This window comes from Balaenoptera physalus (assembly GCF_965194825.1).
Source record: "Balaenoptera physalus genome assembly, chromosome: 5".
Classification (NCBI taxonomy): Eukaryota; Metazoa; Chordata; class Mammalia; order Artiodactyla; family Balaenopteridae; genus Balaenoptera; species Balaenoptera physalus.
This window is the reverse complement of record NC_138884.1, coordinates 567,722-593,943: the sequence shown is the minus strand read 5'-3', so window position 1 is coordinate 593,943 and position 26,222 is coordinate 567,722. Positions and strand designations below refer to the sequence as shown.

Genomic DNA, 26,222 nt, shown 5'->3' with positions numbered 1-26,222 from the left:
ATCAGTTGGCACCTCTCACGATGCTTGTACTTCAGGGAGCCCAGGACTGGGTGAGTGCTCAGTAAATTTCAGCTCTTGTTAATATTAGCTCAGAAATAGTAGTCCAGGTACAGGCGACAGCAGGTTACCCTGAACAGGAAACATGCTCCCGGGAAACGGAAGGCAAGGGGGCGGGAGCGAAGTGAACGGGGAGAACGGGTGCGGGGCGGTGTCTGAAAGGGAGACGGCGGCCTCACACTGCCCTTGGTCAGGCCCAACTCTGGCTCTTTATCAGGATGACCTTCGGATGAATTAACCAGAATCTCTAAGTGGAGCTCAGGATTAGATTCTGCAGTTCAGCCCAAGAGGAGAATCGCTGATGTGCGCTTTGCCTGCTGAAGAAAGGAGCTCGACTTGTGATTCTAAGAGAAACGCCAAGCCATCGGATGTCCATGGAATCCTGCCCCAGTCTCAGTTCTGCACATCCAGTTCTTGACTATCTTTCAAAGGTGTCACATTCTCGTAGGTTAAATGACCCCTGTGACAACTGTCTTCCCTCCAGGCCCATCATCGCTTTCCCTTTACCTAGAAACAATGGCTGAGAATAAAAGCCGACGTTATACCAAAGCCCCCATTGCTTTGGCGAATCAGCCGACTCAACGTGCATCCAAATGTCAAGCCCTAAAAACTGAAGAGACCAAAGACGGTTTCATCAGGTTAGAGACAGTTGCTGAAATCGGGAACACATAGAATGTCATGAAGCAACAGGGACGGAAAGACAAAATAAGAATGCAAAGTATGTGTTCTAAGTTTACTTTCCTCCCGCAAATTAAGTGAAGTAACATAGACACAGAGTTCTAGTTTTTACATCATCATGGTACACAAGAGTGATAGATTTGATTTTGGAGCAATTTCGAAAGTACCAGGAAAAATCATGGGAAAACGGGATCCCTCAATTTAGATTGATTTAAGACATAATGGTTTGAAGGCTTAACTGTGCGTTCTACTTCCTGGATAAAACTGCATTCAGCTTTATATGCACAATTTATATTTATTTATCACGTATCATCTGTTTTTCACGGCTGTGATCGACAACCAGTTTGTCATAAGTTCACAAATGGATGAATATTGAAGGGGAAAGACAGCAAAGTTACTTTCTGGGGCTCCTAAAGTGATTCACAATGTAATAAATAAGAAAAATTTAGGCTGTCTGTCTAACAAACAGAAGTGTACTCTGTGTGGAACAAAGGCAGTCACTTTACATGGAATGTACCTTGAACAGCAGTCTACAAACAAAATAACAGTTAAAAATGGCAAGTTCAGGGCTGCAGGAGCATTTAAGTGTCTGGCCAACTCTCGTTCACATTGTGATGTATAGTTCTCTTGGGTGCAGACTGTCAAACTGAGTTAGTGTCAATGAAAGAAAACAGGAGATGGACTTTCAGACGTTCTCATTCAGCTAAAAAGAAAAATACAGTTCACAGAGTTTTTACCCAGGGAGCTTTTCAAATAGCCACTCAGTAGGATGGACATCACGCTTGGAAGAGACGGCTCCTAAGACTACTGAAGGAGCTTGATATCACTCATCATTTTTTCGAGTGCATCCAGGCCATCGCTTCTGTGCTTTTACCTCAAAAGAGTAAACAGGTGCTAAAGACAATGTAATCTCTGGGTTCACGTGGTCACTTAGCTGGTGAGGTGAATTGAGAATAGAGTCTTAAGCAGCTCTCATCAAATGAACTCCCCGCATCCAATGACCAATACTTTCCATTCCCTCTTAGTTCGTCCTCACCAGCACTGGCCATGGCCTGTGATCTTCGGAACCTCAACTCCTACAGAAGGTCAGGAACGGTACCGCAAGCTCCTTTAAAGTTGATAGCAGGGGAGTTCAAGGTAATCTAAGTGGGACCTTCTGGACCTTTTTTTTTTCTGTACATACAGCAAAACTCAGTAAAAAACTTAGACTGAAATTTTCTAAATTTCCAGTTTTATATAAACTATCCCTGTATATATTACTCATTGGGAACCCTAAGTCTCCTTTCGTTTGCTAAACTCAGACATTTGTACAGCATCTGGTGTTTAAATATTTGGAGTTACCTCACTTTGGGTGGTTCTCTGACCAACGATTTAACTTCAGAACCTCGTCACTTTGGTCAGTAAAGCAGGGTTTGTGCAATTCTTTGACTTTGTTTCTGTTGCTGTTGTTCATTGGCTTTTATAAAGCATCTGCTCTTACGCTTTATAAAAAGAGAGTGGGAAACAAAAATTAAAGTGCCGATGCTTGTCCTAACAAGTTCAGTCTCAAAAACTTAACAAGGATGGATAAGATTAAACTGGTCTTCTGCTTCAATAAACCCACTCAGTTGGCCTGAAGTTAGTCTGAAGTTACTCAACCATGGGTGCAATTGTGAAATTAGAGATCAAAATGTAAGACATATGCAATGCTGGAAATCATCCAAGGTTGTATCTTAAAGCTTATTAATTAAATTGTTAATAAAGTCTGTATAGGTCTTTTGTTTTATGAATTTCTTTTCCTCTTCAACTCAGAGTGTCTTTCTGTGCGCGTGTTCATGGGGGACTAATGTTTTTGCCTACTGTTATGAGACCAGCTATTTACTGGTTGGAATGGATCCCAGGTCATTTAAATTGTTACAGATATGCAACTGGAAAAAGTAAGCTCCAAATAGATTTAATATTAAGATTAAAAGCATATGAAGTCTTAAGGTCTGAAATTACTGAATATCTGTGGGTGTTAAGAGGAAATGTCCCTGATTGGCTCCAAAATGGAAGATATTAAAATACAGGATAAAAAGAGGCAGTTGATGTAATTCAGTCCTAGCTCTAATGATAAAACTAGTAACTTTAAGTAGATTAGGAAACGTGAATGTAAGAGTCAATCAAATACAGTCAAACATGAAATCTCGAAACTGGGAAATTATCTAATTTGGAGAAGCTAAGGGAACAGATGAGTATCAGAAAAATGAACCTGTGACCTTAGGATCTTGGCATTCTTAGCTGGGAAAATCCGAGTCAATCACTCAGTCACCGCTTGCCTTCAGAGTTGTTCTACCAAAACCTCCAGCGTCGAATGTTTTTAAAAGAACCATCTTCTCTGCCCAGTGCTTCTCCTTGCCTCTTCCTTGCCCACTGTTCAACTCTTCAAAATGGAAATTGAAACGTGACCTCAGAAATCTGAACCAGAAACAAACGGAAAAGAAGCTAGTCGTTCAGCGTGAACCTGTGTCCAGAGGGAAGGTTTGAGTCGCATCCAGATGGCGCTGTGCCACGAAACTCTGACGGACTCTTCGCTTCCAGGCAAGGATGGGAGTTTTGTAAAGTCGTGATAACATCTGTCTGTGGACATCATCTCCAAGGCAGCAACGCGCACCGCCCAAACAGGGAGTTCACAACAAAGGCGAGACTCTACCCTTTTTATCGGGAATTCATACTGAGCTGACAAAGAATCATCACATACATCTGACAAACCCAATTAGCATTGGCCGTACCTCAAAGAACGACTTTCACCCCGGATTAGACATGCAAAAGAAAGCAGACACGAAGGAAGTGTTAATATGAGGTGTGTCTAACGGCCCATCTCAGTCGGTGGCCGTGGACAGCTGGATTTAACCCCATATCTACCTAAATTTAACTCCAGGTCCATCATTCGTTAGCTGTGCCCTCAGGTAATTTACTTAATTTCTCTCAGTTTCAGCTTCACTGTTTGAAGGAGGAGAATTGTATGCGTCTCATTGCAAGAATAAATAAGATAATAGGTAAGAACTCGGCAAACCACCTGCCTGTTCGAATGTGCTCAATGCATGTTAGTTCCCCTGTTTTCCTTACAAAATAGTCTCTGTTACTTTGATCTGAATTCATAATTGCCTCTTTATTGTAAAAGCAGTTTACTGAGGCTACAAATATGAAACGGCTTTACGTTTCTCCAGTCACCCCTCTCTGCCGTCCTCGTGTGAATGCCCTGTCCCGTCCCTGAATGCCATCGCAGGCCGATTTCACAACTTCCTGAATATTTTTCCTTACTGGAATTTGGTCCAGTCCAAGTTAAAATTCCAGTCTCAAACCTAATTCAACGCTTTCCCTCCTGCCGCCTCTGGCCCTGCTTGTGAAATGGCCCAACGAAAGAGACTTGGTCGGCTCCTCCCGCCTCACCCGCGCTCTTGTCAGCCTGAAGCCCTGGGTCACTGTGGCCGGAGAGAGAACTGGGGGGAACAGGGCAGATGCCACTTTGTTGAACCAGGACCCCTGCTCTGGGTCATTGTCGTTCATCCAACTGATGCGGGCAGGCGGCCGCTCCCTCGGTCAGGCAGACGGCCCAGAGCTGGCGCCTCTTTAAGCACACATGTGAGGCCCTCGGAAGCCCCTGCCTAGTGCACCGTTCCCTGAAATGAGATACTTGGGTCAGGTTCAGTGTCCAGAGTCCAGGATCGTCCAGCTCCAGCCCCTAATGGTCTAGCAAGCCCACGGCCACTACCATCCCCTACACAGTGAGCTTGCCAGAAAGACAGAGCTGCCATACGACCCAGCAATCCCACTCCTGGGCATATATCCGGAGAAAACTATAATTTGAAAAGACACACGCACCCCGATGTTCGTTGCAGCTCTATTTACAATAGCCAGGTCATGGAAGCAACCTAAGTGTGCATCAACAGAGGAATGGATAAAGAAGATGTGGCACATATGTACAATGGAATATTAGCCATAAAAAAGAATGAAATAACGTCATTTGCAGCAACATGGATGGACCTAGAGATTATCACACTAAGTGAAGTAACTCAGAAAGAGAAAGACAAATATCATATGATATCACTTATATGTGCAATCTAAAAAAATGATACAAATGAACTTATTTACAAAACAGAAACAGACGCACAGACTTACAGAATGAATTTGTGGTCACCAAAGGGGAAAGGTGGGGAAGGGATAAATTAGGATTTGGGGATTAACACATATACACTACTATATAGATAACCAACAAGGACCTGCTGTAGAGCACAGGGAACTCTACTCAATACTCTGTGATAACCTATATGGGAAAAGAATCTGAAAAAGAGTGGTTATATGTATATGTATAAATGAGTCACATTGCTGTACACCTGAAACTAACACAACATTGTAAATCAACTATATTTCACCATAAAATAAAAGTTAGATTTAAAAAAGGAAAAGAAAGAGCCCAGCTCCACCCCCTGGAGGTCTCCACCTGACCCGTGAGAAACACGCGTCCTGGCCCTGCCAGCCCGGTGGGCGCCCCTTTCCTCCCCCCGATCACCTTTGCCCCTGACCAGGTGGGCATCAGACGGGGAGCAGGAGGGCTGCCCAACGCAGCATCCAGCGGCAGAGCAGACCCCAGGCTGCGCTGGTTTCCATTTCTGCAGACCAGCCTTTATCCCCGCACCCTTCCCACCAGCCCGACTGCGGTCACCGAGCCCGGGGACCGGGGCTGGAGGGTCTCGGGACCCCCCACTGCCACTGCGCCCTCCTCTCCTCAGCCATCACTTCCCACAGTCTCCAAGGGACAGGTTCTCTCACGCTCACGGCGCTGGCTCTGCAGGTGTCCCGCTGCATCCGCTGGGCGTTCTCTTTAAACCGTGGAGGATTTGCTCTTGTCAGTTTTCGGCTGTGGATCCAGGCTTCCAGTTTTAGGGTGAGGGGAAAATGTTAGTCAATGGTGGATGACAGGATCATTACAAATATAAAACACGGCAAAGAAACGTCTGAGAAACAACGACATGGAGCAAACGGCAGCAAACACACACATTTGGTCCGTGCACAGTTTGCTCTTGCCCCGGGTGTTGCCATAAACCTCCCACCGCGAAGCGGGTCTCGTCTTTCTCGCAAGCCTCCACGCAAGAGGGGGTGGAGGCCATTCAGCCTGGTAGCTCGGCTCTGCAGCTCTCCTTCATGTTCCCCCCAGAACAGCGTTTGTGTGAGTGCCCAGGTGCTCGGGGCCCTGAGGAAGCGCAGGGCATGGGCTCTCAGGTCTGTGCAGGGTCTCCGGGGTCCTCTGCATCTCGGCAAAGATCTTGCTCAGTGGCCAGCCTGATACTTCTTGGGTGCACGGAGCCCGGGTCCATCCCCGGGTGATCTAAGCAGCATCTGTGTCTGAGTCAGTAGCTGACTAACAGCAGACTCAGCCTTGCACAGAGCTGGACGCCCCACATCCTCTCCCAGGCTCCCCGGGCCTGACAGCCACGGAGGCAGGTTCATCTCCCACGACCTTGGCAGCCGCCATGCTGCCCACTGGCCCTCTGCTCAGCACCCAACACTTACGGGCGCCAAGCAGCGCGAGAGGTACCAGGGAGAACCTTGTGTCGGACCGCTCCATCCATCCTCTCAGTGAGGATCCTGGCTCCTCCCTCCTCTGTGGGAAGATTTTAAAACTCCTGTGTGCTTTTCCCGCCCATTCTCTGTAACTGTAAGTTTCCCTTGGAAAGTTCTAATCACCGATGAACCAAGAGATTCAACTACCAAACATTTAGTTCACTGAGATTGCTGAGGAGGGTCATGACCTCCAAGGTAGCTGACAGAGGAAGACGCCATCATTATTTACTAGGCGATTTCCAGTAGGCATTTCATTACATTATTTGTTGCTTCAATTTAATATAAAAGAAAATCTTACTACAATATTGTAATATGATTGTATTGCACTCATTAAAGATAGAGATATAATGAAAATAAAGGTTTCAATAACTGTAAATCTGGCAACTGTGCTCCCATTGCCTTGGGAGAGGAACATAGTATAGAATTCTGTGATACAGAAAATAAAAGTGGTGTTTAAACATAATCCCAGTTACCACAGAAAATAAACATTCCTTCATAATTTACAGAAGTTTGTTCCTCTTTGGAAATGATATATTAATACCTTTTAGATTTTTCAAATGCATGGTCCATTTGATAGTTGAATTTGATAGCTAAACATCAATTTGATAGTTGAAAAACTATAGTTACACTTAGCATCTAAGAAATGACACCCTTGAGCTGAAGGTCATTCTTTCCTTCCGAGAAATTCTATTACATATCATAAAAATTATTTTGTAAAAAGAAACTAGAACCATTATCCTCCCAGCCTCTTTCATTGATATTACCCTGTAACTTTGAAAAGCCTCAGAACCAACATTTCAAAGTTGAAACTGGAGTAGATTTTAAAAGCTTTTATGTTCCAAGCTATCTTTGAAAATATGCCTATGTTGATTTGAATAGTTTAATGTTACTAAAATTTTCTAGGTTTGGTCAGTTTTGGTACTTTTTAAAAAGTAAAATCATCAGTTACCCATGTGCGAATGATATATGAAGCTAAAATGTCTCAGAAACTCTGGATTTTCTGAACTTTCAGAACTATAAAATAATTCAGCCTTTCATTTGGATCACAGCTTTTTATTCATGTAGTAACTAGAGCTTTCCTTCCACGTGTGATGCATATTTGCTACTTGTTTTAAATAGCAATGTTCACTTCTCCCCCAAGCGGGATTATTAGCTGGAACAAAGGTGGGATTCATTCAGACAGTCTTTGGCCAGGTCTTCGGTAGCAAAGTGAAGTGGAGAACACAGGCAATTAGTAGCAACTACTGAGTACTCACTTTTCACAAATTTTTCTAGAGCGCCCTGTGAATAACTTTAAAGAAAACAACCAGGTCTACCTTCACAGCATTTAAAATTAAATAGGAAAATCTAAAAAAGAGCATCTCTACACATGAATAAATACGCTCGTAATTTAAAAACCTAAACAAATGCATCAGACGTAGCTTTTGTTTGCAGCACACATGCCTTTAGAGATGAGAATATTGCTGCAATTCTTGCGTTGTTTGCCCCAGACACAGTTTAAGATAATAGAGTAGTGTCCACAATAATACAGGGCCTTTGTGTCATAAGACAGAGGGGTCACCATTAGCTTTCCACTCAAGAGGGATTCCCAGTTCCGTACATTACTTTGCATGTGAGACATGGTCCAGTTAAGCTGGTAACATGATGTCCCTTGGAAATGCTCAGTGGGAAAATCCAGCTGGGAAAATCACACTGCACAGATAGCGTCTGTCCTTCCTAAAATAGAGTCTTGTCCCAGGGTTGCTTCCTGCCATGAAAACAGAGACACCGCAGGTCAATGTCCAGATGACCTGGGTTGTTTTAGACACTGTTGTACATATATTATGGGCGTCATGCTAAAGAGATCTAGCAGGCTATTTAAAATGTAAATAACTAGTGGTGAGGTCATTTTGTCAATTACACTGCATATAACTTTTCAATTTCGATAAGCATTTTTCAATTAATCCTTTTGTCCTCTCTTCAGTACTCACTATTTTACGAACTATATTTTATCAGTGAGTGAATTAGACAGGCTTCTGCTGTAACCATGCTGCACAGCAAACCTCACCCAGATTTCTGTGCCTTACGAAAACAGTCATGTTTTCCACACTCACACGTTGGTGGGTGATCTGCTATTTGGCTGATCTCAGCTGGGCTTGCCTCGCCTTGCGACCTTGACGGGATCACAGGCTTCAGATTGGTCTGGGTCTTCTCTTCAGGATGAAAGAGAGAAAGAAGAAATAGCTTCCTGAGATACAGTCCTCTAGCAGCAAAGGTCAGGTGTTCCCAGAGCATCGGCTGAAACCTGCCCAGAAGGCACCAGTTTAGAAAAACCCATGGTGATTTCTGCCCCACATTTCATTAGCCAAAGCAGGTGTTTCATGGCGAAGCCCAAAGCCAACGGGTTGAGAAAATCCATTCCATCCCCAGGAGATCGATGGCACAACAGGGGAGAGATGAAGAACTATGGACCCGTAATATAATCCACCCCACTAATGTAAGTAAAAGGATGGATAATAAAACCTAGTGTCTGGTGATCACTTGCAAACACCACCCTAAGGAAAATCACAGCTGGGAAAGAAGTCAGGATGGAGCAATGTAACTGCCTGCTAAGGACACCTCAAGGTCACGCCAACCCCAAAGCGGCCCCTCACTTGTGCGGGCATCTGTGTCGGGCCCTGATGGACGTTCTCCTGATTCAGGGACACAGCACACCCTATCCACCTTCATCCGGGTTAGCGTTTCGGCAACAATTTCCCAAATGGCATTTCTTCCGGGTTGAGCTCTGGCCTCTGCCTCAGATATCCACTCATCAAATCCTTCATTTATACGCACTCAGCCTGGGTCCGGTTTTCCCACTGCCACCTCTTCCCGTCAGCACTTGGCACTTAGAACCTGACAACCTTGACTCCTGGTTCTGTGCGTTCTACCTGTGAATCATCCAACGTCTTAATGAGAATGTTTATTCTCAAAATTATTTGAAAGCTACAAATCAATCAACATATATTATGAATTTAGACTATTAATAACATAAAGAAAATTGTGATTCAATTGTATGCATTTCATTTTGATTTAAAATAAAGATTAAATGTAAGCTGTTGGGCTTCCTAAATACCAGAGACGTCATGAAACATGGTAGAATAGGTTAGTTTCTGCTTTTATCCCTGCCTCTGTCATTAAGATGTATAGTTACATTTCACACGACACATATCCTGTACCTGATTCTTTGGTAACCCCATTCAAACGATGGCAGTGTGAGCTTAAAAGCCTTCATATAATCCTACTCGGGTGATACTAAATATTTGAGACAAGGTTATAACATTATCTTCGATAATTAAAGACACATATATTTTATTTAAAACTAACCACAGTTTCCCACACATGGAATCCCTCCAATTTGAAAGTTTAGAAATTCCCTACAGGTTTAACAAATACATTTAAATAATGCAATTTCTGACTTAGCACTTAACATTTGACGTTTTACTTTATTATTTAGCCTTGAACCATACGTTCAGATGAGCACCTGATAAGGAAGTTTTCTCCTCATGAACTGCATTTTCAGATTGTTTATTTCATGGACTCAGAGTCAGTCATTTCAGAGAACATTCAAGGATGGTCTAGTACGTATCAAGCACTGAACACTCTAACATAGGGGTCAGCAGTATAGGCTTCTAGCATCATGGAGATTTGTCTGTAGTTTGCAGATACTATCTGCCAGGGGTACAGATAAGGAAGATAAAAACAAATTAAGAATAACATATATTTTTGGATAGTTTAATGTCTTAGGAAGAAAAGCAGCAGAGAAATGGGGAAGAAAATGGCCACCGGCATGTGTACTGCTTCAATTATGGAGGTCGGGGGAGACATCTGAGCTGAATCTAAAGGAAGAAAGGGCTAAGCAGTGTGGATCCCCAGCAACGTGGAGAGCTGGGAGGAGAGAGCTCCAGGCTCAGAGGAAAACAGGACTAGATCCTCGTGTGTGAATATACCTGTGGTGACCAAGAGGCACAGTAAGGACAGGGCAGGATTCTGATGCCCAGGGAGCAAGGGGGAGTGTGGTACCCCGTGGGCTCATCACGGTGGGCAGGTCACCAAGGGGATTTCGAAGTAGATGATGGTGGTTTCCAGGGGGTGATTTCCAGGGGTTGCTGGATACAGGCCAACAGAGAAGCAGTCTGCCAATGAAGAAATAGCAAATACTGGGTATAAGGGGACTTTATATCCAGTAATCACTCTCTCATTTATTAACTACACAAACTTGGCCAAATGAACCAGTCTTAGAGATCTCACTTTTCTTACCTATAAAATGTAGGCGTCTGTACTGTCAAGGTGCTATTGCAGGCTTTAATAAATTAAATTAAAAATCTAATGATCTAACACTGACTGACAACTAACACTGTTATATTAAGCTTCTTTATGTTAATCATACTTGGGGTCTGTTTCATCCTTCAGCCTAAAACTATAATATGCATAACTTCATGACTGCACAAAGTGGTATCCTAGCAACAAAAAAGTAAGTACTTTCTTTGTACTAAGTTAGTAACTGCAGTATGCCCACATATAGGTGGAAGGAAAAATGCTAGAGCTCTGATAGAAACAAAAATTCTTTCCAAAGATAACTAATAGAATTTACATATTCATTCAGTCAACACATACTTGTTAAACACCCACTAAATGCCAAAAACTAGCATGATCACTGAGGACTGAAGGTTAGTGCCAGCATAAACCAAAACTCTGGTTTCAGTTGAAAACATATAGAAGAGAACCAAAGTGTCTGCAGCAGGCAGGGTTCTCCAGAAGAAAAACAGAATAGGAGATACCTATTGATCGCTTGCTTGATTGATTATAAGGAATTGACTCACATGATTACAGAGGCTGGCAAGTCCCAAGACCTGCAGGGTGAGTCACCTGCAGCATCCTTTACAGGATGGAGTCTGAAGACCTGAGACCCAGGAGAGCTGAGGGTGACGTTCTGGTCTGAAGTCCAGCCGGCTTCAGGTCCAGGAAGGGCCTGAAGGTTTCGTTTGAGTCTGCGGCTGGAAGAAAGCCAGTGTCCCCAGTTTGAAAGAAGTCAGGCAGGAGGAATTCTCCAGATTAGCCATTTTCTTCTAGTCTTTTTGTTCAGCCTTCACCTGTTTGCCCAGGGCCTACCCACATCGCAGAGGGCAATCTGCTTTACCAAGTCTGCTGATTTAATCTCATCCAAAAATTCCCTCATGGAAACACCCAGGTTATGTTTCACCCAATGTCTGGGACCCCTGTGGGCCAGTCAAGCTGACACATAAAATTAAGCATCGCAGTGTCCAATTTTCAAGGCTGATTGAGTAACGCAAAAGAGTGGTAACCATGACAGTGGAGAAGGGAAGAAAGCAAAGATGTAAAAGATGTAGGGGAGATGAGGGAAATGGGGACACTGGGGTTTACAGCAAACATATTCTGCTGAGCCGGGTCATCTGATGCTTATTCACGGAGCTTGGAAAAGGGGTGTGTGTGTGGTGAAGACTATGGGTGCAAAGTCAGAGCAACTCTCCCCCAGCACGGATTCCCGCTGTGCCGCTGCCACTGGGGGGTATGTCTCTGCGTGTTCCCGGCTGTGTACGCGTATGTGTTCATACGTGGCTGGGGAGGGGGTTACACAAAGGGGGGTCCCTAGGCAGGACGGGCGTGTGCACTCGTCCCTTGCTCGCTCCTGCTTCCTGCAGTCAGTGCTGCACTTTCAAGGCAGTGCACACACGCAAGGTTGTGAGCAAAACGTTAACGACAACCTTGAGAAGTCGCACAGTTCAGACTTCTGCCTTCCAGGACGCACTTATGTCTTCCGGAAATGAGACGCTAGCTTTTCATTCGTCTATTTCTCCAGAAAGGAACATTTCGGAGGCTAATTCATTATCAGAAATACTCAATTCTTCTACAGTTCTGCCACACACAATATTAGCGCGTAGTCAAAAGCCCTTAGAGAACTTGGGGGCTCTGCTAACGCGATTACTGTTGCTTCCTTACTGCTGCGCCTCTTCTCTGCTCTACCATCCGTAGACACCAGGTGTGTGATGGGGGACTCGCTAGCTGGCCTCTTGGGACCTCAGTTCCTTGCACTGTAAACTGAAAGTTTGGATTAGAGAATCATTATGGAGGCTTCTCATTTTAATTCTGTGCCTATGATTTCTATAGCTTTATTGCTAGATTCTTTTCCCCCCGCTCCAGCCAGGCTACATTCCTGTCTTAAAAAGTACCATGCTGCCCTCATGTGGTCAGACCTGAAACCATGCACATTTGCAGAAACCAGGAAATAACGTTTTTTGTTTTAACTAATGTCAAGTGAAATCCTATACTTGAAGTTAAAATTTATAAATAGCAACAAAATCAATTTGGATCACCTATCCACTGAAAGTGTCAAGGTTTTACCTACTCACAGTGATGCAAAATTTTCCTGTAGGAATAATAACACAGATTCTAACATGAGTTAACATTCATTAGCTAAGTGCTAGGCAAAATAAAAATTTTACATATCTCATCTCACTTAGTTTTTCAAAGACAGGTTGTTTTGATATATTGTTTTTTAGATGTGGACGCTAAAACACACTTGGGGAAAGTGCCAGGATGTCAGTAAATAAATGGAAAGGCCAGTATAAATCTAATCTGTCTGACTCATAGCCCAAACTCTTTCACCACCGTGTTCTTGTTCAATAATTTTATATTTACAAAAGTGCATTTTCTAACATTCCATTATTTCAGGAGACAGAAGGAAATGGACAAAGAATTCTTGAAAATGTGGTGAAAGAATATATATGAAAACTATACAAATGCAATGCCTTATATGAAAATAAGAACTCAAAGAACATTAATTCTTTCTGAATTATCTATCCTATTGTTAATAGTACAATATAGCTTTGTTTAGTAACTAATAGTCACTACCAACCCGTTGGGATGTGAATCAATAAAGAGATTAAATATCTTACATCAACCAATGTGTACTGATTTTCTCAACAGTTCAAACCCTATCCCTGGTAAGTGCAAAAAGATCTGTTAAGAATTTTGGAATGAAAGGGGATTTATTTCAGGTTTCTAGCTCTGTTGGATGACTACATAAGGCAGTAGTAACTTGTTTCAAGTGGCGAAAAAGAAAAAAGAACCATTTTTAGTTTAAAAAGGAGACGGCGTGTCTCCTCAGAGAAGCAGTAGCAGTCAGAATACCTCGTTAATCTCTGGCTCTCCGGGGGCTGGCTGTGTAAATTTTAGGAGCTCTTCCTCTCATTAGGAAACGTCTCATCTGCAAATTAAAGAGATTAGACTCTAGGGTTTGATCCTAGTGATTTTTAAAAGTCCTGGGTTCAGATCATCTTCATCTTTGGTCCACTTTGTTTCATAATGCTATAGTCCATGGTAGGAAGATTTGTGCTTGCTTAGGCTTTATTTAACTTATTCAGTTATTTCTCAACCACCTGCCTGAGACTTGAGGTTAACAATCTTATCTTTGCCCATAACAACTCAATGACAGAACATGTGCCATCAGATCCTTTTAATGCATCACACAGGCAAAGAAAGCCAGTGACTGAATTTCACATGACATTTTCTCTCCCCAAATTCCATGCATAAATCATGCTTCTGGCTGTGCCATTCACGTTACTCCTATTTTCTGTTTCAAACTACAAAAACTCCTTTTCTGTTAATATCTCTAAATGAAGAAACATAAACTTAAACAAAAATTGTCCAAATTTGCTGGGTCAGTAGGAAGAAATTATCTAAGAAGAAATTATGGCTGTATTTATAAAACCTAAACAAGTTAGAGTCATTAGGAAATTACCTTATTTCCCTGATAATAGTGATAGCTAGCTCTTATACTATATGACCCTTAGTCCAGTGTCAAGATCACTAAAGGTCTTTAAGATGCAGAAAAGACAAGGAAGGGCTACTGTCTTCAAATATGAAATGATTTTTGCATAAAGACTTAACAATAAAGAGAGTAAAGCCTCCAAATGTTTGTTCTAAATCTTGTCCCAAAGGGAAATTTTATAGTCAAACAATTATAGCTACTATTATGAATCAACTTCTATGGCTCAAGCACTCTTGATCCATTATCTCTAATCCTCATAACAACACCAGAACTAAAAATTATTTCTAATTTATATATAATGCTAATTGAGGCCCAAGAAAGATAATTTCTTAAGGCCACACAGGCAATAAGCAAACCAGTATAAGAACCCACGTCTATCCAAACTCAAGGCTGTGTTTTATGCACTATATATGTCACATGCACTGTGGCATTACCTGGGGTCTTAGTTCAAGAATGACCTTAAAGACTGTAGTGCACAAATATGGTATTAAAAATGGTGACCATCAGGAGCAAGGTAAGTAGACTCCTTCTCAGCACTGCTTTTCAACATCATAACTGAAGTCCTAGCTAATGCAATAAGACAAGAAAAAGAAAAGGAAAGCTATGCAGATTGAGGGAAGACATAAACTGCCTTTGTTCACAGATGACAGATTCATCAATGCAGAAAATCTGAAAGAATCAATAAATCTCCTGGAACTAGTAAGTGATCATAGCAAGGTTGCAAGATATAAGGTTAATATAGTAAAGTCAATCTCTTTTCTATATAGCAGCAATGAACAAGTGGAACATGAAATTTAAAACATAATATCATTTACATTAGCACCCCCCAAAATGAAATACTTAGGAACAAATTCAATGAAATATGTACATAATTTGTATGAGGAAAACTACAAAACTCTGATGAAAGATATCAAAGAAGAACTAAATAAATGGGAAGAGATTCCATGTTCACGGATGGAAAGACTTAATATTGTCACGATGTCAGTTCTTCCCAATTTGATCTGCAAATTCAACAGAATCCCAATCAAAGTCCCAGCAAGTTATTTTGTGTATATTGCCAAAGTGATTCTAAAGTTTATATGGAGTAGCAAAAGACTCAGAAGAGCCACCTTGATTATTAAATGAGAAAAGTCAGAGGACCGACACTACCCAACTTCAAGGCTTAATATAAAGTTACAGTAATCAAGACATTGTGGTATCAGTGAAAGAATAGACAGATAGCTTAATGGAACAAAATGGAAACCTCAGAAATAGACCCATATAAATATAGTCAACTGATCTCTGACGAATAAGCAAAGGCAATACAATGGAGCAAAGACCATCTCTGCAACCAATGGTGCTGGAACAGCTGGACAGCCACATAAAATAATGAATCTAGACACAGACCTTACACCTTTCACAAAATAGATAGAAACCTGAATGTGAAAGACAAACTATAAAAATCCTAAAATATAACATAGGAGAAAACCTAGATGACCTTGGGCACTGTGATGACTTTTAAAACACAATACCAAATTCACAACCTATGAACGAAATAAATCATAAGCTGGACTTCATTAAAATGTAAAGTTTTGTCTACAAAAGACAATGTCAAGAGAATGAGAAGACAAGACACAGACTGGAAGAAAATAGTTGAAAAAGACACATCTGATAAAGAATTGCTATTCAAAATATATGAAGAACTCTTAAAACTCAACAATAAGCATATAAACAACCCAGATAGAAAATGGGCCAAAGATCTTAACAGACCCCTCACCAAAGAAGATATATAGATGGCAAGTAACATATAAAAATGGCCAAAATCCAAAACACTGACATCAGTAAATGCTGTCAAGGATGTAGAGCAACAGAAACTCTTATACACTAATGGTGGGAATGCAAAATGGTACAAACACTTTGAAAGAAAGTTTGACAATTTCTTATGAAACTAAATATACTCTTACCATAGGATACAGCAATGGCCCTTTCTAGTATTTATTCAAATGAAATTGAAAACTTATGTTCACAAAAAACCTGCACATGGATGTTTATAGAAGCTTTAGAGACAATTGCCAAAACTTGGAAGCAACCAAGAAGTCCTTCAGTAGGTGAATAGATAAACTGTGGTATACCCAACTAATGGAATATTATTTAGCACTAAAAAGAAATGAGTTATTAGGCCATGAAAGGGTATGGAGGAAACGTAAATGCATATTACAAAGAGAAATTTAAGCCAATTTGAAAAGGATACATAGTGTATTGTTCCACCTATATGACATTCTGGAAAAGGCAAAACTATGGAGAACATAAAATGATTGGTGATTGCCAGGGGTCAGCTGTCGGGAGGGATGAATAGGAGCACAGAGGATGTTTAGGGCAGTAAAACTACTCTGTATGATTCTATAATGGTAGATATATATCATTATACATTCGTCAAAGCCCATAGAATATTCAATACCAAGAGTGAACCCCAGTGGAGAAGAGTGATGAGCTAATGTAGGCCGTCGATTGTGACAGATGTACCATCTGGTGGGGATGTTGATGGTGGGAGAGGTCGTACACATGTAGGGACACGAAGTATACGGAAATTCACTGCTCTCGTGGTTCAATCTTGCTCCAAACCTAAAATTGTTCTAAAAATAAATGTATTAATTTGTAAAAAAGAGTGATCAATAAAAATCATTTAAACCACGTAATCCTTCAAAACAATGAAACTGAATCTTTCTGCAGCTAACTGCCCCTGTAGTTCAGCTGCAAGTAGCTTTCTTTTTTTATGCTTCCTGGGTTATAGATTTTTTTTGTGATTGTTGAGTGTAAGGCTAGATTATAGTCAGGATGAGTCACCCTCATTTATGCAAAATCCACCTGAAGACTGTTTTATATGTGTGTGTGTGTGTGTGTGTCCCTCCCTGTGAGTCTTGCTTTTTTCTTACATCTCCTCTTTGGGATAATGTGATTTTTGCATAGACAATAGAAGTTAAAAGGCATGTAATCGTGTCAGGCTCCATCTAACTCCAGGAAATGGAGAGGTATTAAAACAGGATGTACATTAGTACTAATGACGTCCTGAGAATAAAGGATACTAGAATTATTTTCTTAGATCATGCAAAGGACACAGTTCCGCTATTTTAAATGATTACGTCAGAGAGAAAGGGAGTTTTAGGCTCCTGCAAAATATTATTGTCTTGTGAGATGTATTGTCTATACCTACAAGTCCCAGATATTTCTGAAATACTTAAGACCATGGAAGAATCTAAGTCTATGAGGAGAGAACCGCTACTATTTTGCTATGAGCAGTTAATAATGGTTCTAAGGTAAACCCATTAGCTGTCACCACAGTGCCTGCCACGCAGCAGAGCTAGTGCTTTCCTCTGCTCTCACTCATTCAAATGTCAGCAGAATAGAAATGCATTGAGGTTTCTATGGAAACCACTCATGGTTTCAGGCATTTCTTGGGGCATTTTGTTCCATTAATTGTTTGGAGAAAGGAGGTATACATCAGGGCTTTTCATTAATGACATTTTCCCTCTTGGTTAGAAGCTGGTGGGCGGAGTTACCACCTTGCCTTTTGTTTTACCGCATTCTTAGCAGCTCCTGTGGCAGCTTTCCCCTCCCGCTGAGAAAACGCAATGAGCTACGTCTAAAGCTTAACAAATCCTGCCCATCAGCAGTGGCTGTTCAGACAGCATTTCTTCTCTTTGGCCTTAAAGGAAATCTGAAATTCTCATACCTAGAAATTTATGTAACTTATTTTCTCGCTCCGGATTTATGTAGTTCCTATGAAATGTAAACAATGCAAAAAGTCAAGACAACTTCAGTGCCTTTATGAACCCAATTAGCAACAACAATAACAAAAGGGAATGCTTGTGGGGAGGGGGGATTTTGTGGCATTAGTGAAAATTTCAGTGTGAAATCCAAGACCAAAGAAAATAAAATATTTCAGCCCAGACACAAGCTAATTCATTGCCTGGAGGAAAAAGATCCCTCCCATAATATAGAGAGAAAAATTAAAAAGAAAAAAAACAGGTCTTCAATGACTCAAGTGCATTACTGAGTGTCACGCTTTCCTGTAATCATACCAGAACACAGAAAGCTCATAGTGGACTAAAGAAGGTATTACTAATAAAGAAAAGCCAACACTAAATAAAAATAAGAAGAAACAACCACAGAGGTTCCTTGGAGTAACTGAGGGCAGTCTGGACTCTGAAATCTGACAGCTCAATTTACATCTCATCGCAACCACTGACTACTTAGGATCTTAAATAATTTCCTTAGTCACCATACAAGTCAGTTCCCTCATTTGTGGAGTGAAGGTGAGAATTCCTACCTTGCAGAGGTGTTGTAAGGAACAGAGGTCATGGGTAAGGTTCCTTCTCATCAGTACAGTCATTACCTGAGATCCTGCAGTCATGAGGTTGTATAGGGATACAAAATTCCTCATATCATGCAAAACATCACTGAAGTACTAATCTCTTATAAAATTTATATCCATGCAAATATTATCCCTAGTTTAACATGAGCAGTTTCCTTGGCTTATGTTTCCGATTATTTGACTATCTTTGGCTGATTAAAGTTTACAATATCTCTTGCAATTATAGTGTTCCTTGATAATGAATTAATAATGCATCTCTTAAGAAGATGCAGAATTTCATAAAGCACATAAAGATGAGGAAGAAGCAGTGAAGAGGTCGCAGAGCAGAAACTAGAGCCAGGCTCCCTGGACTCAGATGGGCCAGTTATCAGATACACAACAAGTACCTCTGAGCAAGTACCTCTGCTTTTCTGGGTCTCAGCTTCCCATGTGCACAATGGAAAAATTACCACCCCATCTCCTACAAGGATTTGTTATGAGGATTGAATAAAGGTAATATTTGCAAAGTACTTAGAACAATGCTTAGAAAATCTTAAGCATGGGTGTTCATTAAAGTAAAAACAAACAAAATAACTCCATAGAAAAGTCTTTTTATTTTTCTTTATTTTTTTTACTTGGAGTTTAGCTGATTTACAATGTGGGGTTCATTTCTACTGTACAGAAAATGACTCAGTTATACACGTATATACATTCTTTTTAATATTTCTTTTTTATCAAGATAAATAATATATTTTTTCTTTTCCATGACGGTTTATTACAGGATATTGAATATAGTTCCCTGTGCTCTACAGTACGGACTTGTTATTTATCCATCCTATATACAATAGTTTGTATCTGTTAAGCCCAAACTCCCAATCCATCCCTCCTTCACCCCCTCCCCCTTGGCAACCACAAGTCTGTTTTCAATGTTTGTGAGCCTGTTTCTCTTTCATAGATAAATTCATTTGGTCATATTTTAGATTCCACATATAAGTGATATCGTATGGTATTTGTCTTTCTCTGTCCGACTTACTTCACTTAGTATGATAATCTCTAGGTCCATCCATGTTGCTGCAAATGGCATTATTTCATTCCTTTTTATGGCTGAGTAGTATTTCATTGTATACATGTACCACATCTTCTTTATCCATTCCTCTGTCGATGGACATTTAGGTTGCTTCTGTGTCTTGGCTATTGTGAATAATGCTGCATAGCAAAGTCATTTTAAAATGAAGTAAAATGATTATAAACTGAAGAAAACCCAGAAGGTTTATGACAAGATAGAAACAATAACAAATAATGATCTGAATACCACAGAGGCTGAGAAGCATTTGTGAAAACAGTGGAAAAGCTGCAATGTTCTCACGCACACGCAAATGACCACGTGTGCTGCTAGTGTCGAGAGGAGGCCGTGGGATCTGGTTTCCCAGACGCAGCAATGGGTCCAGCTCCCGGTGTTCACAGCCTGTGTCGTCCCCGCCACCCACCCTACACCAGGTTTGGTGTGTGTAACTCAGGGCAGAAGGATGCCGTGCAACTTCAAGGTTAGGTCACGGGAGACACCGCGGCCTCATCCCGGTCCCTCCTGGCCTGTCCCCCCCCCCCCCCCGGAATGGCTCACTCTTGAGGAAGACAGCTTGCAGGCCCCATGGAGCCCTTGGGGGGGCCCAGGTGGTAGGGACCGGAGGCCTTCATCCTGAAGCCTGAGGACATCCTAGGACCCCTGCCAACAACCATGTGAGCTTGACACCGAATCCCCCCCCCCCCGTGAGACCTCCAGATGACCACAGCTGCCTTCCACAGCTTGCCTGTGTCAGCTGAAAAGAAGGCACAAGCGAAACGTTGAGAATTATGTGTTACTTGGCAGACATTCTGAGGACTTACGCCCGGGACGCAGCCTCTCAGGTGGCTCGGAGGGGCTGTTTCAAAGAGGCAAGGGGGGGAGCCAGGATACAGAGGAGTTTTTGCTACTAAGACCAGCTAGTCGGAACATCAAGAGATTACTGTTAAGTCAAGAAAACCAGACACCTCAAGTTAAGGAAGTTAGAGCTTTCCGGTGTGTGGGAAGATGCAAGCTCCGGGCTCACTGGAATTGTTCCTTTGATGCGCACCTCCGCTCTCTGGGGCGAGTCTCCTTCCGGTGCATCACTGCAGGCTGCCTGCGGTGGCTGACGGCTGGGTGGCGGGCATCCCGTTTCCATCCTGAGTTCCCTCAGGGCTCACCATCCAGGCGGCTGAAACGTGCTGGCTCCAGGTCTGCAACGGCCTTTGTTTACTGATACGGCGGCAACAGCTTTCATTGACATCTGCGACCCCAGGAGACAGCCTGAGCCAGAATCACCCAACAGCTTTCATTGACATCTGCGACCCCAGGAGACAGCCTGAGCCAGAATCACCCGGCTGGTTCGCTCCTGGATGCCTGCGCCACAGACACCGTGTGAGGTCATAAAGGTTAGTACTTTTAGCTACTAAGTTTGGGGGTTATTGTTATGTAGCAACAGACAACCAACACAGAAGCAATGGAAGCCCAGGGTGCTATTCTGCCAATGTAATGAGAATTACACCTCCCACATAGACGAAATTGATGGTGTTTATTCTAAAAATTAGCAGGAACGTGCAACCTTCAATTTTCAAGATAAAAACTTTTTCAAATCCCTTTCTGAAAACTACTGAATAAGTAATTTTGATTCCCCTTCAACCCGCAGAGAGGTACACAGTCTGAGGGCCGCTTCTGCTCTGCCCGCTTTCTCTCCTCTCCACCACGCGGACGTCTTTGATGCTTCTGAACCGCGCCAGGCGCACCCCCACCTCAAGGCCTCGGCACTAACTATTCTCTCCATCTTAGTTTCTCTCCCCCAGACACTTGAGCATCTCACTTCACCTCCTTCAAGTCTGCTCAGATGTCTCTTCCGCAGAGAGGTTCCTCCCAGGCACTTTACTGAAAACTGCAGCCCCACCCCTCACTCCTGCCCCGCTGTATCCTGTTTTATTGCCTTGTAACACTTTTACTAATTTTTGTGTGTATCCTTCCTCCCTGGAGGCCAGCTCCTCAAGGGTGGGGATTTTTGTCTCTTCAGTCACTCACTTACTGACAGATCCTCATTAACCAGAACGTCTGGCACATAATAGGTGCTCAATACACAATTGTTGACGTGAGCTTAGGAAATAAATTTAGTTTAAATGGCTTTTTTACTGAACCAATTTTCCTGGGGTAAGGTGGCTGCCTGTATTTAAATGTTCTGACTCAGTAGGTTGTCAATAAACAGTAGCTATGATCTGAATGCACACCTCTGCTAAAAAAAAAAATATATATATATATTAGCTTGAGTGACTTACAGGAGAGGGCTGGTTGCAGAAGAACAGCCATTGTTGATATGAGCATTGATCTGTGAGCTCGCTGTTTAAATTAAACCTTTCCCCCCTACATTCCGAGAGCAATCGTCTCATCAAACATGCATAGAAAAAGCTTTCATGTCTTTATTCCTAATACCCAGCACAGGTGTACATTATCTTTATTATCAATTTTCCATCAGAGAATAGTATGACTCACCGTACCCAGGCAAAAACGAAAGACGTAAATCAGATGGTGGTTCTAAAAAGTCTAAGAGGGCTGACCTTGACATCAATTCCGAAGACTCCTGGAAGCCTTGTTTAGAAAAGATTATAGTAGAAAGGCCTAGTAAGCCGCCTGTGTGGGCGTGTGGCACGGGGAACCACGCAGGACCCTGTGTTCAGAGAGACTCAGCGCTTGTTGCCATCCTGAAATTCTTACTTTTTTTTTTTTAATTAATTAATTTATTTATTTTTGGCTGTGTTGGGTCTTCGTTTCTGTGCGAGTGTTTTCTCTAGTTGCGGCAAGCGGGGGCCACTCTTCATCGCGGTGCGCGGGCCTCTCACTATCGCGGCCTCTCTCGTTGCGGAGCACAGGCTCCAGACGCGCAGGCTCAGTAGTTGTGGCTCACGGGCCCAGTTGCTCCGCGGCATGTGGGATCTTCCCCGACCAGGGCTCGAACCCGTGTCCCCTGCATTGGCAGGCAGATTCTCAACCACTGCGCCACCCTGAAGCCCCTGAAATTCTTAACAACGTGTGAATAAGGGGCCTCCATTCTCAGCTTACACGGGGAGCTGCAGATTATGTAGCTGCCCTGAGGCCAGAGAGGACAATATTACTCACTGTGCAAGGAAATGAGCAGAGATGAAATGACCAGAAAGGAATATGAATTTTCTCTGAGGGAGACACCCCAGTCCTCTTTCTTTTCCCTGCCGAGCGAGGGGAGCGGAGAAACCGCAGCGGGGTGGTGTGCTGCTTGCCATTCTGAGCGTGGCCCCTGCTACCAGCAGCAACTGCCCTGGGAGATGGTTAGAAAAGCCTCATCAGGACCCACTCCAGACCTACTGCACAGGAATTTGCACTCACTCTGCACTTTAAATTGGAGAAACAAATCTGTGTTCTTCTAAAAGACAGTGAACATTGGAAGTGGCCTGGTCTCCTTGTTACCCAACTCGGGTTCAGTTGCTCACCGCTCAAAAGCCAATAATTTGAGAGGCAAGTGTGAATAGAAAGGAAAGGTGCTTCCATCAGAAAGGGCGGCAATCTGGGGAGAAGGTGGCCTCGTGTCCTAACACCAACTCCCAAGATTCCACTCAGCCAGGACGGTGTTTAAAGGGGAAAATGGGGGGAAGAATCTCAGTGAACCACGGAGGCAGGAGAGCGTGCAGGCTGGCTGACTCCTTCTTCAGATGTTACCTCCTCCGCCTCATCTGCCTGCAGGATTGTTAAGGGGCCTTGCGGGTAGAGAGACAGCCATTCTTTACTTGCTGAATTCTTCCTTCTTCCTTCTTCCTTCTTTTTATCTAGGAAAAGAATCAACAGGTTAGGCAAGGCATGGTGTGCATTCAGGAGCGCATAAGTCAGAAGTTAGGTTAAACTGCCAAGTGGTCTCATTCCTATAATTATTCTTTTAAGGTTAGAGGGAGACAGAAATGTGTAAATAGGAAAGGGGCAAAAGAGCTGCTTTCATCCTTAAAGTGGTCCCCCCCCTTCGCCAGAAAATCCTTAACCTGAGATGCTGCTGGAACGGGATGTGAACGGATTTGAACACTACTTCTGCTCCTTCTGTGGTCCATTCTCTAGGATGAGGTTAATATGACGTGAAATGACCTGAAGAAAATTAGAAACAAGGAGAAGGAAGCGTGCAGAACTGGGTGACTAGGAACTAAGCTGCGCAGGTGGAAAGCAGTGTAACAATAACCAAAGGGGGGGGGGGAAGCTACTTACAAATAAAACACATAATAGCTAATACTGAGGGCCTGAAACGGGCCAGGCACGTACAATAGTTAATGCTGAGGGCCTGAAACGGGCCAGGCACGTACAATAAAGTGCCTTTGCGCGATGATATACTTTATTTAAACTTGACCACAGGGCCGGATGTGAGGGTCCTGGGCACAGGGCCTGCCCCGAGCTCAGCCCCAGCCAGCCTAGGGCCTGCCGGGTGCCTGGAGGACAGAGCCGTTGCTGAGCCTGCCAGGAGCCCAGCCTCGGGGTTAGGGGCTCGGCCCAGACCCTGGCCGTGGCGATGGCGAGGCTCAGCACGCCGGGCAGGTGCCCGAGTGCGGCTCCCTGTGCCCAGGCCGCCCGGGGCCAGGGCTGTGCCTTGGCCTGGGGCCCGGGGTAGGCGGAGCCGAGGGCAGGAGAGGTCGTCTGTCTGACTCTGCCCTGGAGCTTGGTCACCAGGGTCCTGGTTCAGAGCTCCCTTCACCTGGCTGCCTGACGGCCCCAGGCCCCGGCCCCAGAGGCGGACAGACGCCTTGCGGGAGAGGCGCCGGGTCCCGAAGAGCCACATCGGGCAGCGCGACCTTCATCAGTGACTGGCCGCGTGGACGGGCGGGGGCTGCCGGCCGGTGGAGGCGCAGCAGGGTTCCGTGCCCACTGCGGGTAGTTGTGGGCGGTGCAGCGCGGGCGCGGGGCGCTGGCAGGCATGGCACGTAGTCAGACGCGCGCCACATTGGCTCCGCTCCGAACTGGTGCCTGTGGATCACTGCGGGGCCAGGACCCGGGTCACCGGCCGGCCCCACCTCCTGGCCCCGGGCGGTCCCCCCCCCCCGCCCCCAGCCCCTGTGTCGCGTGCCCCTGGCCCAGGCTCACCGTACTCCTCGCCCTATGGGCCTGTCTTCCCACAGCACCCTCCCTACCGCGCGCGGGGCCTTGTACTGCGCGGGGATGATGCCGTCGTAGCAGGCCATCTCCCGGAGACGCTGATGTAGGCAGGGGTCGGGGGTCATCTCTGCACCTCTGGGCCTCCCCCTCCCCTCGAGGCGGGCCTGGTGTCGGGGAGGGCGGGGCCGGGCACTCACCCGAGGGCATGCTGCGCTCCCGGGGGCTGCGGCATCCGCGCCTGCGGGCATGAGCCTCGGGGTGCGGGCTGTCCAGAGCCCTCGAGGGAGCGTGTTGCAGGCTTCTCAGGGGTCCGAGCTGGTCAGGCCCGTGTACCACTGCGGACCGGCCGCGTCGCGTCCCATGGGCGTGTACTTCCGACGGGGCCCCTCCTGGGACAGGTAGTCATCGCTGAGGGCGGGGGCGGGAGGAGAGAGGCTGCGCTTTCGGCCCCCCTGCCCTCCCCGGGCCTCTTCATCCCCTTCGCCAGCGCTGAGGGTGCAGAAGCCTGGCCCGAGGGGCTGGGGGGCCTCGTCTGTTCTTCAGTACCGGACACCCTCCCACCCAGGCTGGCAGAGGGTGGGAGGCTGACCCCTTGTAGCCCCTCCTCTCTGCCACATCCTCCCCAACCCCCAGGACCTCCTAAACATTTCATCTTTTCGTGCCTCTACTAAGTCCTTTGCCCAGCCTCCCAGACCTGCAGGCCCTTTCCTCCAGGAAGCCCCCCTGGCCTGGAGGTGGTCTCAGCTGTGGCTGATGAGTGGCGCAGGTTTCACCGTCATTGGTCTGGCCCGGGAGCCGTGGGCTGGGGACACAGGGAAAGTGTGTGGGGAGCCCAGGCTCCCAGGGAGACCTTCGGGGAGCTCTTGCGCCATCACCACCTGCCCAGTCATCAGGGCCGGCTGGGAGTGAAGACAAGCTCACATTTAAAGGAGAAACTATGCAGCTTCACAGGAGTGCCTGTTCCGGGAGCCTCTGTTGCCAGAGCCCGTCCCAGGCTGAGAGCATCAGGAGGGCTTCCCCGAGGAGGAGGTGGCAGTGATGTGAGGCGGGACCCGCTTGTGCAAAGGCCCTGGGGCATCAGGGATAGTGTAAGGAACAGAGGCTGGCAGAGCAAAGAGGGAAGTGGAAATATGCTAACGATGGCAAAAATCAAACCTCAAGGAGGTACCATTAGAACTAAAGGTATCCTTCCGGAACACCCTCTCAGCACCACTGCCCAAGAGACAAACATGGGCACGAGCTTTGACCTGGCGAGCTCCCTCAGGGGAGACGCCCCAGGGAATGAGGCCGTGGCCCCAAGATGGTCCGAGCAGGGATGCTGATAAAACGTTCTCCCCTGGGCCTACTTGGAGTTCTCACTCCGCACGGAAAACCAGAAACCCACGTGTCTCCTAAGAGCTGGCCTCAGCCCTGTTGGTTCCCGGACACAGGTTTCAGGAAGTGGCCGCAGGCTGGGTTTGCCGCTTGCAGGGCGGGGAGTTTGGGGACCATCTGGGGAGCCCCACTCTTCTGAACTACAAAATGAGCCGAAACTACAAAATGCACCTGGCTTGTACAAAGGAATTAAAACAGTCTAAAATAACACACACACACACACACACAAACAC

General features: G+C 44.7%; 1 long non-coding RNA gene across 1 annotated transcript; it reads right to left on the bottom strand.

Moving 5' to 3' along the window:
* Positions 1-22,525: 22,525 nt before the first annotated feature.
* LOC309662100 lies at positions 22,526-24,988 on the bottom strand. The gene is made up of 3 exons (XR_014264515.1): positions 24,813-24,988; positions 23,520-24,713; positions 22,526-23,312 (listed from the first exon to the last, which is right to left on the bottom strand). It is a non-coding gene; the product is annotated as an uncharacterized lncRNA (long non-coding RNA).
* Between the last annotated feature and the right edge of the window lie 1,234 nt (positions 24,989-26,222).